Here is a 13202-nt window from a genome sequence, read left to right as displayed (position 1 = left end):
CCCACTGCTAACCAGCTGTAGCTAGAAGTGCCTCCTTCACCCCATTTTGGAGACCTTGGTTCTGACGGAAGAAAGCCGTATTTGCCCACTCCAAAGTGCATCAACGCCATCTTGGGTATTTGCCATTGACTTCGTCTCGCTAGCCTGGGAAGAACAGGGCACACCTCTCCCTGGTGGTCTAGTGGCTAGGATTCGGCGCTCTCACCGCCGCAGCCCGGGTTCGATTCCCGGTCAGGGAATTCTTCTTTGCCCTGGTAGCAGCTGGACACTATCGTCTGGGCTTCTGCTTCGTTAAGGGCCAAAAAATGCTCCGCCATCCATCGGCCTGGTTTTCTCAGTTCCGCTGAGCCTTGTCAAGCTTTTCGCGCTTTTAGGCCCACATGGCCAACTCGGCCAGCTGTTAAGAGACTAGGATAACCCACTGCTAACCAGCTGTAGCTAGAAGTGCCTCCTTCACCCCATTTTGGAGACCTTGGTTCTGACGGAAGAAAGCCGTATTTGCCCACTCCAAAGTGCATCAACGCCATCTTGGGTATTTGCCATTGACTTCGTCTCGCTAGCCTGGGAAAAACGGGGCACACCTCTCCCTGGTGGTCTAGTGGCTAGGATTCGGCGCTCTCACCGCCGCGGCCCGGGTTCGATTCCCGGTCAGGGAATTCTTCTTTGCCCTGGTAGCAGCTGGACACTATCGTCTGGGCTTCTGCTTCGTTAAGGGCCAAAAAATGCTCCGCCATCCATCGGCCTGGTTTTCTCAGTTGCGCTGAGCCTTGTCAAGCTTTTCGCGCTTTTAGGCCCACATGGTCAACTCGGCCAGCTGTTAAGAGACTAGGATAACCCACTGCTAACCAGCTGTAGCTAGAAGTGCCTCCTTCACCCCATTTTGGAGACCTTGGTTCTGACGGAAGAAAGCCGTATTTGCCCACTCCAAAGTGCATCAACGCCATCTTGGGTATTTGCCATTGACTTCGTCTCGCTAGCCTGGGAAGAACGGGGCACACCTCTCCCTGGTGGTCTAGTGGCTAGGATTCGGCGCTCTCACCGCCGCGGCCCGGGTTCGATTCCCGGTCAGGGAATTCTTCTTTGCCCTGGTAGCAGCTGGACACTATCGTCTGGGCTTCTGCTTCGTTAAGGGCCAAAAAATGCTCCGCCATCCATCGGCCTGGTTTTCTCAGTTGCGCTGAGCCTTGTCAAGCTTTTCGCGCTTTTAGGCCCACATGGTCAACTCGGCCAGCTGTTAAGAGACTAGGATAACCCACTGCTAACCAGCTGTAGCTAGAAGTGCCTCCTTCACCCCATTTTGGAGACCTTGGTTCTGACGGAAGAAAGCCGTATTTGCCCACTCCAAAGTGCATCAACGCCATCTTGGGTATTTGCCATTGACTTCGTCTCGCTAGCCTGGGAAGAACAGGGCACACCTCTCCCTGGTGGTCTAGTGGCTAGGATTCGGCGCTCTCACCGCCGCAGCCCGGGTTCGATTCCCGGTCAGGGAATTCTTCTTTGCCCTGGTAGCAGCTGGACACTATCGTCTGGGCTTCTGCTTCGTTAAGGGCCAAAAAATGCTCCGCCATCCATCGGCCTGGTTTTCTCAGTTCCGCTGAGCCTTGTCAAGCTTTTCGCGCTTTTAGTCCCACATGGCCAACTCGGCCAGCTGTTAAGAGACTAGGATAACACACTGCTAACCAGCTGTAGCTAGAAGTGCCTCCTTCACCCCATTTTGGAGACCTTGGTTCTGACGGAAGAAAGCCGTATTTGCCCACTCCAAAGTGCATCAACGCCATCTTGGGTATTTGCCATTGACTTCGTCTCGCTAGCCTGGGAAAAACGGGGCACACCTCTCCCTGGTGGTCTAGTGGCTAGGATTCGGCGCTCTCACCGCCGCGGCCCGGGTTCGATTCCCGGTCAGGGAATTCTTCTTTGCCCTGGTAGCAGCTGGACACTATCGTCTGGGCTTCTGCTTCGTTAAGGGCCAAAAAATGCTCCGCCATCCATCGGCCTGGTTTTCTCAGTTGCGCTGAGCCTTGTCAAGCTTTTCGCGCTTTTAGGCCCACATGGTCAACTCGGCCAGCTGTTAAGAGACTAGGATAACCCACTGCTAACCAGCTGTAGCTAGAAGTGCCTCCTTCACCCCATTTTGGAGACCTTGGTTCTGACGGAAGAAAGCCGTATTTGCCCACTCCAAAGTGCATCAACGCCATCTTGGGTATTTGCCATTGACTTCGTCTCGCTAGCCTGGGAAGAACGGGGCACACCTCTCCCTGGTGGTCTAGTGGCTAGGATTCGGCGCTCTCACCGCCGCGGCCCGGGTTCGATTCCCGGTCAGGGAATTCTTCTTTGCCCTGGTAGCAGCTGGACACTATCGTCTGGGCTTCTGCTTCGTTAAGGGCCAAAAAATGCTCCGCCATCCATCGGCCTGGTTTTCTCAGTTGCGCTGAGCCTTGTCAAGCTTTTCGCGCTTTTAGGCCCACATGGTCAACTCGGCCAGCTGTTAAGAGACTAGGATAACCCACTGCTAACCAGCTGTAGCTAGAAGTGCCTCCTTCACCCCATTTTGGAGACCTTGGTTCTGACGGAAGAAAGCCGTATTTGCCCACTCCAAAGTGCATCAACGCCATCTTGGGTATTTGCCATTGACTTCGTCTCGCTAGCCTGGGAAGAACAGGGCACACCTCTCCCTGGTGGTCTAGTGGCTAGGATTCGGCGCTCTCACCGCCGCAGCCCGGGTTCGATTCCCGGTCAGGGAATTCTTCTTTGCCCTGGTAGCAGCTGGACACTATCGTCTGGGCTTCTGCTTCGTTAAGGGCCAAAAAATGCTCCGCCATCCATCGGCCTGGTTTTCTCAGTTCCGCTGAGCCTTGTCAAGCTTTTCGCGCTTTTAGGCCCACATGGCCAACTCGGCCAGCTGTTAAGAGACTAGGATAACCCACTGCTAACCAGCTGTAGCTAGAAGTGCCTCCTTCACCCCATTTTGGAGACCTTGGTTCTGACGGAAGAAAGCCGTATTTGCCCACTCCAAAGTGCATCAACGCCATCTTGGGTATTTGCCATTGACTTCGTCTCGCTAGCCTGGGAAAAACGGGGCACACCTCTCCCTGGTGGTCTAGTGGCTAGGATTCGGCGCTCTCACCGCCGCGGCCCGGGTTCGATTCCCGGTCAGGGAATTCTTCTTTGCCCTGGTAGCAGCTGGACACTATCGTCTGGGCTTCTGCTTCGTTAAGGGCCAAAAAATGCTCCGCCATCCATCGGCCTGGTTTTCTCAGTTGCGCTGAGCCTTGTCAAGCTTTTCGCGCTTTTAGGCCCACATGGTCAACTCGGCCAGCTGTTAAGAGACTAGGATAACCCACTGCTAACCAGCTGTAGCTAGAAGTGCCTCCTTCACCCCATTTTGGAGACCTTGGTTCTGACGGAAGAAAGCCGTATTTGCCCACTCCAAAGTGCATCAACGCCATCTTGGGTATTTGCCATTGACTTCGTCTCGCTAGCCTGGGAAGAACGGGGCACACCTCTCCCTGGTGGTCTAGTGGCTAGGATTCGGCGCTCTCACCGCCGCGGCCCGGGTTCGATTCCCGGTCAGGGAATTCTTCTTTGCCCTGGTAGCAGCTGGACACTATCGTCTGGGCTTCTGCTTCGTTAAGGGCCAAAAAATGCTCCGCCATCCATCGGCCTGGTTTTCTCAGTTGCGCTGAGCCTTGTCAAGCTTTTCGCGCTTTTAGGCCCACATGGTCAACTCGGCCAGCTGTTAAGAGACTAGGATAACCCACTGCTAACCAGCTGTAGCTAGAAGTGCCTCCTTCACCCCATTTTGGAGACCTTGGTTCTGACGGAAGAAAGCCGTATTTGCCCACTCCAAAGTGCATCAACGCCATCTTGGGTATTTGCCATTGACTTCGTCTCGCTAGCCTGGGAAGAACAGGGCACACCTCTCCCTGGTGGTCTAGTGGCTAGGATTCGGCGCTCTCACCGCCGCAGCCCGGGTTCGATTCCCGGTCAGGGAATTCTTCTTTGCCCTGGTAGCAGCTGGACACTATCGTCTGGGCTTCTGCTTCGTTAAGGGCCAAAAAATGCTCCGCCATCCATCGGCCTGGTTTTCTCAGTTCCGCTGAGCCTTGTCAAGCTTTTCGCGCTTTTAGGCCCACATGGCCAACTCGGCCAGCTGTTAAGAGACTAGGATAACCCACTGCTAACCAGCTGTAGCTAGAAGTGCCTCCTTCACCCCATTTTGGAGACCTTGGTTCTGACGGAAGAAAGCCGTATTTGCCCACTCCAAAGTGCATCAACGCCATCTTGGGTATTTGCCATTGACTTCGTCTCGCTAGCCTGGGAAAAACGGGGCACACCTCTCCCTGGTGGTCTAGTGGCTAGGATTCGGCGCTCTCAGCGCCGCGGCCCGGGTTCGATTCCCGGTCAGGGAATTCTTCTTTGCCCTGGTAGCAGCTGGACACTATCGTCTGGGCTTCTGCTTCGTTAAGGGCCAAAAAATGCTCCGCCATCCATCGGCCTGGTTTTCTCAGTTGCGCTGAGCCTTGTCAAGCTTTTCGCGCTTTTAGGCCCACATGGTCAACTCGGCCAGCTGTTAAGAGACTAGGATAACCCACTGCTAACCAGCTGTAGCTAGAAGTGCCTCCTTCACCCCATTTTGGAGACCTTGGTTCTGACGGAAGAAAGCCGTATTTGCCCACTCCAAAGTGCATCAACGCCATCTTGGGTATTTGCCATTGACTTCGTCTCGCTAGCCTGGGAAGAACGGGGCACACCTCTCCCTGGTGGTCTAGTGGCTAGGATTCGGCGCTCTCACCGCCGCGGCCCGGGTTCGATTCCCGGTCAGGGAATTCTTCTTTGCCCTGGTAGCAGCTGGACACTATCGTCTGGGCTTCTGCTTCGTTAAGGGCCAAAAAATGCTCCGCCATCCATCGGCCTGGTTTTCTCAGTTGCGCTGAGCCTTGTCAAGCTTTTCGCGCTTTTAGGCCCACATGGTCAACTCGGCCAGCTGTTAAGAGACTAGGATAACCCACTGCTAACCAGCTGTAGCTAGAAGTGCCTCCTTCACCCCATTTTGGAGACCTTGGTTCTGACGGAAGAAAGCCGTATTTGCCCACTCCAAAGTGCATCAACGCCATCTTGGGTATTTGCCATTGACTTCGTCTCGCTAGCCTGGGAAGAACAGGGCACACCTCTCCCTGGTGGTCTAGTGGCTAGGATTCGGCGCTCTCACCGCCGCAGCCCGGGTTCGATTCCCAGTCAGGGAATTCTTCTTTGCCCTGGTAGCAGCTGGACACTATCGTCTGGGCTTCTGCTTCGTTAAGGGCCAAAAAATGCTCCGCCATCCATCGGCCTGGTTTTCTCAGTTCCGCTGAGCCTTGTCAAGCTTTTCGCGCTTTTAGGCCCACATGGCCAACTCGGCCAGCTGTTAAGAGACTAGGATAACCCACTGCTAACCAGCTGTAGCTAGAAGTGCCTCCTTCACCCCATTTTGGAGACCTTGGTTCTGACGGAAGAAAGCCGTATTTGCCCACTCCAAAGTGCATCAACGCCATCTTGGGTATTTGCCATTGACTTCGTCTCGCTAGCCTGGGAAAAACGGGGCACACCTCTCCCTGGTGGTCTAGTGGCTAGGATTCGGCGCTCTCACCGCCGCGGCCCGGGTTCGATTCCCGGTCAGGGAATTCTTCTTTGCCCTGGTAGCAGCTGGACACTATCGTCTGGGCTTCTGCTTCGTTAAGGGCCAAAAAATGCTCCGCCATCCATCGGCCTGGTTTTCTCAGTTGCGCTGAGCCTTGTCAAGCTTTTCGCGCTTTTAGGCCCACATGGTCAACTCGGCCAGCTGTTAAGAGACTAGGATAACCCACTGCTAACCAGCTGTAGCTAGAAGTGCCTCCTTCACCCCATTTTGGAGACCTTGGTTCTGACGGAAGAAAGCCGTATTTGCCCACTCCAAAGTGCATCAACGCCATCTTGGGTATTTGCCATTGACTTCGTCTCGCTAGCCTGGGAAGAACGGGGCACACCTCTCCCTGGTGGTCTAGTGGCTAGGATTCGGCGCTCTCACCGCCGCGGCCCGGGTTCGATTCCCGGTCAGGGAATTCTTCTTTGCCCTGGTAGCAGCTGGACACTATCGTCTGGGCTTCTGCTTCGTTAAGGGCCAAAAAATGCTCCGCCATCCATCGGCCTGGTTTTCTCAGTTGCGCTGAGCCTTGTCAAGCTTTTCGCGCTTTTAGGCCCACATGGTCAACTCGGCCAGCTGTTAAGAGACTAGGATAACCCACTGCTAACCAGCTGTAGCTAGAAGTGCCTACTTCACCCCATTTTGGAGACCTTGGTTCTGACGGAAGAAAGCCGTATTTGCCCACTCCAAAGTGCATCAACGCCATCTTGGGTATTTGCCATTGACTTCGTCTCGCTAGCCTGGGAAGAGCAGGGCACACCTCTCCCTGGTGGTCTAGTGGCTAGGATTCGGCGCTCTCACCGCCGCAGCCCGGGTTCGATTCCCGGTCAGGGAATTCTTCTTTGCCCTGGTAGCAGCTGGACACTATCGTCTGGGCTTCTGCTTCGTTAAGGGCCAAAAAATGCTCCGCCATCCATCGGCCTGGTTTTCTCAGTTCCGCTGAGCCTTGTCAAGCTTTTCGCGCTTTTAGGCCCACATGGCCAACTCGGCCAGCTGTTAAGAGACTAGGATAACCCACTGCTAACCAGCTGTAGCTAGAAGTGCCTCCTTCACCCCATTTTGGAGACCTTGGTTCTGACGGAAGAAAGCCGTATTTGCCCACTCCAAAGTGCATCAACGCCATCTTGGGTATTTGCCATTGACTTCGTCTCGCTAGCCTGGGAAAAACGGGGCACACCTCTCCCTGGTGGTCTAGTGGCTAGGATTCGGCGCTCTCACCGCCGCGGCCCGGGTTCAATTCCCGGTCAGGGAATTCTTCTTTGCCCTGGTAGCAGCTGGACACGATCGTCTGGGCTTCTGCTTCGTTAAGGGCCAAAAAATGCTCCGCCATCCATCAGCCTGGTTTTCTCAGTTGCGCTGAGCCTTGTCAAGCTTTTCGCGCTTTTAGGCCCACATGGTCAACTCGGCCAGCTGTTAAGAGACTAGGATAACCCACTGCTAACCAGCTGTAGCTAGAAGTGCCTCCTTCACCCCATTTTGGAGACCTTGGTTCTGACGGAAGAAAGCCGTATTTGCCCACTCCAAAGTGCATCAACGCCATCTTGGGTATTTGCCATTGACTTCGTCTCGCTAGCCTGGGAAGAACGGGGCACACCTCTCCCTGGTGGTCTAGTGGCTAGGATTCGGCGCTCTCACCGCCGCGGCCCGGGTTCGATTCCCGGTCAGGGAATTCTTCTTTGCCCTGGTAGCAGCTGGACACTATCGTCTGGGCTTCTGCTTCGTTAAGGGCCAAAAAATGCTCCGCCATCCATCGGCCTGGTTTTCTCAGTTGCGCTGAGCCTTGTCAAGCTTTTCGCGCTTTTAGGCCCACATGGTCAACTCGGCCAGCTGTTAAGAGACTAGGATAACCCACTGCTAACCAGCTGTAGCTAGAAGTGCCTCCTTCACCCCATTTTGGAGACCTTGGTTCTGACGGAAGAAAGCCGTATTTGCCCACTCCAAAGTGCATCAACGCCATCTTGGGTATTTGCCATTGACTTCGTCTCGCTAGCCTGGGAAGAACGGGGCACACCTCTCCCTGGTGGTCTAGTGGCTAGGATTCGGCGCTCTCACCGCCGCAGCCCGGGTTCGATTCCCGGTCAGGGAATTCTTCTTTGCCCTGGTAGCAGCTGGACACTATCGTCTGGGCTTCTGCTTCGTTAAGGGCCAAAAAATGCTCCGCCATCCATCGGCCTGGTTTTCTCAGTTGCGCTGAGCCTTGTCAAGCTTTTCGCGCTTTTAGGCCCACATGGTCAACTCGGCCAGCTGTTAAGAGACTAGGATAACCCACTGCTAACCAGCTGTAGCTAGAAGTGCCTCCTTCACCCCATTTTGGAGACCTTGGTTCTGACGGAAGAAAGCCGTATTTGCCCACTCCAAAGTGCATCAACGCCATCTTGGGTATTTGCCATTGACTTCGTCTCGCTAGCCTGGGAAGAACAGGGCACACTTCTCCCTGGTGGTCTAGTGGCTAGGGTTCGGCGCTCTCACCGCCGCAGCCCGGGTTCGATTCCCGGTCAGGGAATTCTTCTTTGCCCTGGTAGCAGCTGGACACTATCGTCTGGGCTTCTGCTTCGTTAAGGGCCAAAAAATGCTCCGCCATCCATCGGCCTGGTTTTCTCAGTTCCGCTGAGCCTTGTCAAGCTTTTCGCGCTTTTAGGCCCACATGGCCAACTCGGCCAGCTGTTAAGAGACTAGGATAACCCACTGCTAACCAGCTGTAGCTAGAAGTGCCTCCTTCACCCCATTTTGGAGACCTTGGTTCTGACGGAAGAAAGCCGTATTTGCCCACTCCAAAGTGCATCAACGCCATCTTGGGTATTTGCCATTGACTTCGTCTCGCTAGCCTGGGAAAAACGGGGCACACCTCTCCCTGGTGGTCTAGTGGCTAGGATTCGGCGCTCTCACCGCCGCGGCCCGGGTTCGATTCCCGGTCAGGGAATTCTTCTTTGCCCTGGTAGCAGCTGGACACTATCGTCTGGGCTTCTGCTTCGTTAAGGGCCAAAAAATGCTCCGCCATCCATCGGCCTGGTTTTCTCAGTTGCGCTGAGCCTTGTCAAGCTTTTCGCGCTTTTAGGCCCACATGGTCAACTCGGCCAGCTGTTAAGAGACTAGGATAACCCACTGCTAACCAGCTGTAGCTAGAAGTGCCTCCTTCACCCCATTTTGGAGACCTTGGTTCTGACGGAAGAAAGCCGTATTTGCCCACTCCAAAGTGCATCAACGCCATCTTGGGTATTTGCCATTGACTTCGTCTCGCTAGCCTGGGAAGAACGGGGCACACCTCTCCCTGGTGGTCTAGTGGCTAGGATTCGGCGCTCTCACCGCCGCGGCCCGGGTTCGATTCCCGGTCAGGGAATTCTTCTTTGCCCTGGTAGCAGCTGGACACTATCGTCTGGGCTTCTGCTTCGTTAAGGGCCAAAAAATGCTCCGCCATCCATCAGCCTGGTTTTCTCAGTTGCGCTGAGCCTTGTCAAGCTTTTCGCGCTTTTAGGCCCACATGGTCAACTCGGCCAGCTGTTAAGAGACTAGGATAACCCACTGCTAACCAGCTGTAGCTAGAAGTGCCTCCTTCACCCCATTTTGGAGACCTTGGTTCTGACGGAAGAAAGCCGTATTTGCCCACTCCAAAGTGCATCAACGCCATCTTGGGTATTTGCCATTGACTTCGTCTCGCTAGCCTGGGAAGAACGGGGCACACCTCTCCCTGGTGGTCTAGTGGCTAGGATTCGGCGCTCTCACCGCCGCGGCCCGGGTTCGATTCCCGGTCAGGGAATTCTTCTTTGCCCTGGTAGCAGCTGGACACTATCGTCTGGGCTTCTGCTTCGTTAAGGGCCAAAAAATGCTCCGCCATCCATCGGCCTGGTTTTCTCAGTTGCGCTGAGCCTTGTCAAGCTTTTCGCGCTTTTAGGCCCACATGGTCAACTCGGCCAGCTGTTAAGAGACTAGGATAACCCACTGCTAACCAGCTGTAGCTAGAAGTGCCTCCTTCACCCCATTTTGGAGACCTTGGTTCTGACGGAAGAAAGCCGTATTTGCCCACTCCAAAGTGCATCAACGCCATCTTGGGTATTTGCCATTGACTTCGTCTCGCTAGCCTGGGAAGAACGGGGCACACCTCTCCCTGGTGGTCTAGTGGCTAGGATTCGGCGCTCTCACCGCCGCAGCCCGGGTTCGATTCCCGGTCAGGGAATTCTTCTTTGCCCTGGTAGCAGCTGGACACTATCGTCTGGGCTTCTGCTTCGTTAAGGGCCAAAAAATGCTCCGCCATCCATCGGCCTGGTTTTCTCAGTTGCGCTGAGCCTTGTCAAGCTTTTCGCGCTTTTAGGCCCACATGGTCAACTCGGCCAGCTGTTAAGAGACTAGGATAACCCACTGCTAACCAGCTGTAGCTAGAAGTGCCTCCTTCACCCCATTTTGGAGACCTTGGTTCTGACGGAAGAAAGCCGTATTTGCCCACTCCAAAGTGCATCAACGCCATCTTGGGTATTTGCCATTGACTTCGTCTCGCTAGCCTGGGAAGAACAGGGCACACCTCTCCCTGGTGGTCTAGTGGCTAGGATTCGGCGGTCTCACCGCCGCAGCCCGGGTTCGATTCCCGGTCAGGGAATTCTTCTTTGCCCTGGTAGCAGCTGGACACTATCGTCTGGGCTTCTGCTTCGTTAAGGGCCAAAAAATGCTCCGCCATCCATCGGCCTGGTTTTCTCAGTTCCGCTGAGCCTTGTCAAGCTTTTCGCGCTTTTAGGCCCACATGGCCAACTCGGCCAGCTGTTAAGAGACTAGGATAACCCACTGCTAACCAGCTGTAGCTAGAAGTGCCTCCTTCACCCCATTTTGGAGACCTTGGTTCTGACGGAAGAAAGCCGTATTTGCCCACTCCAAAGTGCATCAACGCCATCTTGGGTATTTGCCATTGACTTCGTCTCGCTAGCCTGGGAAAAACGGGGCACACCTCTCCCTGGTGGTCTAGTGGCTAGGATTCGGCGCTCTCACCGCCGCGGCCCGGGTTCGATTCCCGGTCAGGGAATTCTTCTTTGCCCTGGTAGCAGCTGGACACTATCGTCTGGGCTTCTGCTTCGTTAAGGGCCAAAAAATGCTCCGCCATCCATCGGCCTGGTTTTCTCAGTTGCGCTGAGCCTTGTCAAGCTTTTCGCGCTTTTAGGCCCACATGGTCAACTCGGCCAGCTGTTAAGAGACTAGGATAACCCACTGCTAACCAGCTGTAGCTAGAAGTGCCTCCTTCACCCCATTTTGGAGACCTTGGTTCTGACGGAAGAAAGCCGTATTTGCCCACTCCAAAGTGCATCAACGCCATCTTGGGTATTTGCCATTGACTTCGTCTCGCTAGCCTGGGAAGAACGGGGCACACCTCTCCCTGGTGGTCTAGTGGCTAGGATTCGGCGCTCTCACCGCCGCGGCCCGGGTTCGATTCCCGGTCAGGGAATTCTTCTTTGCCCTGGTAGCAGCTGGACACTATCGTCTGGGCTTCTGCTTCGTTAAGGGCCAAAAAATGCTCCGCCATCCATCGGCCTGGTTTTCTCAGTTGCGCTGAGCCTTGTCAAGCTTTTCGCGCTTTTAGGCCCACATGGTCAACTCGGCCAGCTGTTAAGAGACTAGGATAACCCACTGCTAACCAGCTGTAGCTAGAAGTGCCTACTTCACCCCATTTTGGAGACCTTGGTTCTGACGGAAGAAAGCCGTATTTGCCCACTCCAAAGTGCATCAACGCCATCTTGGGTATTTGCCATTGACTTCGTCTCGCTAGCCTGGGAAGAGCAGGGCACACCTCTCCCTGGTGGTCTAGTGGCTAGGATTCGGCGCTCTCACCGCCGCAGCCCGGGTTCGATTCCCGGTCAGGGAATTCTTCTTTGCCCTGGTAGCAGCTGGACACTATCGTCTGGGCTTCTGCTTCGTTAAGGGCCAAAAAATGCTCCGCCATCCATCGGCCTGGTTTTCTCAGTTCCGCTGAGCCTTGTCAAGCTTTTCACGCTTTTAGGCCCACATGGCCAACTCGGCCAGCTGTTAAGAGACTAGGATAACCCACTGCTAACCAGCTGTAGCTAGAAGTGCCTCCTTCACCCCATTTTGGAGACCTTGGTTCTGACGGAAGAAAGCCGTATTTGCCCACTCCAAAGTGCATCAACGCCATCTTGGGTATTTGCCATTGACTTCGTCTCGCTAGCCTGGGAAAAACGGGGCACACCTCTCCCTGGTGGTCTAGTGGCTAGGATTCGGCGCTCTCACCGCCGCGGCCCGGGTTCAATTCCCGGTCAGGGAATTCTTCTTTGCCCTGGTAGCAGCTGGACACGATCGTCTGGGCTTCTGCTTCGTTAAGGGCCAAAAAATGCTCCGCCATCCATCGGCCTGGTTTTCTCAGTTGCGCTGAGCCTTGTCAAGCTTTTCGCGCTTTTAGGCCCACATGGTCAACTCGGCCAGCTGTTAAGAGACTAGGATAACCCACTGCTAACCAGCTGTAGCTAGAAGTGCCTCCTTCACCCCATTTTGGAGACCTTGGTTCTGACGGAAGAAAGCCGTATTTGCCCACTCCAAAGTGCATCAACGCCATCTTGGGTATTTGCCATTGACTTCGTCTCGCTAGCCTGGGAAGAACGGGGCACACCTCTCCCTGGTGGTCTAGTGGCTAGGATTCGGCGCTCTCACCGCCGCGGCCCGGGTTCGATTCCCGGTCAGGGAATTCTTCTTTGCCCTGGTAGCAGCTGGACACTATCGTCTGGGCTTCTGCTTCGTTAAGGGCCAAAAAATGCTCCGCCATCCATCGGCCTGGTTTTCTCAGTTGCGCTGAGCCTTGTCAAGCTTTTCGCGCTTTTAGGCCCACATGGTCAACTCGGCCAGCTGTTAAGAGACTAGGATAACCCACTGCTAACCAGCTGTAGCTAGAAGTGCCTCCTTCACCCCATTTTGGAGACCTTGGTTCTGACGGAAGAAAGCCGTATTTGCCCACTCCAAAGTGCATCAACGCCATCTTGGGTATTTGCCATTGACTTCATCTCGCTAGCCTGGGAAGATTGGGGCACACCTCTCCCTGGTGGTCTAGTGGCTAGGATTCGGCGCTCTCACCGCCGCAGCCCGGGTTCGATTCCCGGTCAGGGAATTCTTCTTTGCCCTGGTAGCAGCTGGACACTATCGTCTGGGCTTCTGCTTCGTTAAGGGCCAAAAAATGCTCCGCCATCCATCGGCCTGGTTTTCTCAGTTGCGCTGAGCCTTGTCAAGCTTTTCGCGCTTTTAGGCCCACATGGTCAACTCGGCCAGCTGTTAAGAGACTAGGATAACCCACTGCTAACCAGCTGTAGCTAGAAGTGCCTCCTTCACCCCATTTTGGAGACCTTGGTTCTGACGGAAGAAAGCCGTATTTGCCCACTCCAAAGTGCATCAACGCCATCTTGGGTATTTGCCATTGACTTCGTCTCGCTAGCCTGGGAAGAACAGGGCACACTTCTCCCTGGTGGTCTAGTGGCTAGGGTTCGGCGCTCTCACCGCCGCAGCCCGGGTTCGATTCCCGGTCAGGGAATTCTTCTTTGCCCTGGTAGCAGCTGGACACTATCGT

The 13202-nt window shown here is 54.7% G+C and overlaps 16 non-coding genes across 16 annotated transcripts; all 16 read left to right on the top strand.

Moving 5' to 3' along the window:
- Nucleotides 1-584: 584 nt before the first annotated feature.
- Nucleotides 585-656, top strand: TRNAE-CUC (transfer RNA glutamic acid (anticodon CUC)). The gene has a single exon. It is a non-coding gene; the product is annotated as a tRNA-Glu (tRNA).
- Nucleotides 657-1001: 345 nt separating this feature from the next.
- Nucleotides 1002-1073, top strand: TRNAE-CUC (transfer RNA glutamic acid (anticodon CUC)). Its single transcript has one exon. It is a non-coding gene; the product is annotated as a tRNA-Glu (tRNA).
- Nucleotides 1074-1835: 762 nt separating this feature from the next.
- On the top strand, nucleotides 1836-1907 carry TRNAE-CUC (transfer RNA glutamic acid (anticodon CUC)). Its single transcript has one exon. It is a non-coding gene; the product is annotated as a tRNA-Glu (tRNA).
- Nucleotides 1908-2252: 345 nt separating this feature from the next.
- On the top strand, nucleotides 2253-2324 carry TRNAE-CUC (transfer RNA glutamic acid (anticodon CUC)). The gene has a single exon. It is a non-coding gene; the product is annotated as a tRNA-Glu (tRNA).
- A 762-nt stretch (nucleotides 2325-3086) lies between these two features.
- Nucleotides 3087-3158, top strand: TRNAE-CUC (transfer RNA glutamic acid (anticodon CUC)). The gene has a single exon. It is a non-coding gene; the product is annotated as a tRNA-Glu (tRNA).
- A 345-nt stretch (nucleotides 3159-3503) lies between these two features.
- Nucleotides 3504-3575, top strand: TRNAE-CUC (transfer RNA glutamic acid (anticodon CUC)). Its single transcript has one exon. It is a non-coding gene; the product is annotated as a tRNA-Glu (tRNA).
- Nucleotides 3576-4754: 1179 nt separating this feature from the next.
- Nucleotides 4755-4826, top strand: TRNAE-CUC (transfer RNA glutamic acid (anticodon CUC)). Its single transcript has one exon. It is a non-coding gene; the product is annotated as a tRNA-Glu (tRNA).
- Nucleotides 4827-5588: 762 nt separating this feature from the next.
- Nucleotides 5589-5660, top strand: TRNAE-CUC (transfer RNA glutamic acid (anticodon CUC)). The gene has a single exon. It is a non-coding gene; the product is annotated as a tRNA-Glu (tRNA).
- Nucleotides 5661-6005: 345 nt separating this feature from the next.
- On the top strand, nucleotides 6006-6077 carry TRNAE-CUC (transfer RNA glutamic acid (anticodon CUC)). Its single transcript has one exon. It is a non-coding gene; the product is annotated as a tRNA-Glu (tRNA).
- A 1179-nt stretch (nucleotides 6078-7256) lies between these two features.
- Nucleotides 7257-7328, top strand: TRNAE-CUC (transfer RNA glutamic acid (anticodon CUC)). The gene has a single exon. It is a non-coding gene; the product is annotated as a tRNA-Glu (tRNA).
- Nucleotides 7329-8507: 1179 nt separating this feature from the next.
- Nucleotides 8508-8579, top strand: TRNAE-CUC (transfer RNA glutamic acid (anticodon CUC)). Its single transcript has one exon. It is a non-coding gene; the product is annotated as a tRNA-Glu (tRNA).
- Nucleotides 8580-8924: 345 nt separating this feature from the next.
- TRNAE-CUC (transfer RNA glutamic acid (anticodon CUC)) lies at nucleotides 8925-8996 on the top strand. Its single transcript has one exon. It is a non-coding gene; the product is annotated as a tRNA-Glu (tRNA).
- Nucleotides 8997-9341: 345 nt separating this feature from the next.
- On the top strand, nucleotides 9342-9413 carry TRNAE-CUC (transfer RNA glutamic acid (anticodon CUC)). Its single transcript has one exon. It is a non-coding gene; the product is annotated as a tRNA-Glu (tRNA).
- A 1179-nt stretch (nucleotides 9414-10592) lies between these two features.
- Nucleotides 10593-10664, top strand: TRNAE-CUC (transfer RNA glutamic acid (anticodon CUC)). The gene has a single exon. It is a non-coding gene; the product is annotated as a tRNA-Glu (tRNA).
- A 345-nt stretch (nucleotides 10665-11009) lies between these two features.
- On the top strand, nucleotides 11010-11081 carry TRNAE-CUC (transfer RNA glutamic acid (anticodon CUC)). Its single transcript has one exon. It is a non-coding gene; the product is annotated as a tRNA-Glu (tRNA).
- Nucleotides 11082-12260: 1179 nt separating this feature from the next.
- Nucleotides 12261-12332, top strand: TRNAE-CUC (transfer RNA glutamic acid (anticodon CUC)). The gene has a single exon. It is a non-coding gene; the product is annotated as a tRNA-Glu (tRNA).
- The last annotated feature ends 870 nt before the right edge of the window (nucleotides 12333-13202 follow it).

Source organism: Lithobates pipiens, unplaced genomic scaffold, assembly GCF_037356315.1.
Source record: "Lithobates pipiens isolate NorthernLeopardFrog02 unplaced genomic scaffold, aLitPip1_a1.2 Scaffold_1, whole genome shotgun sequence".
Classification (NCBI taxonomy): domain Eukaryota; kingdom Metazoa; phylum Chordata; class Amphibia; order Anura; family Ranidae; genus Lithobates; species Lithobates pipiens.
This window is presented reverse-complemented; position numbering and strand designations above follow the sequence as displayed.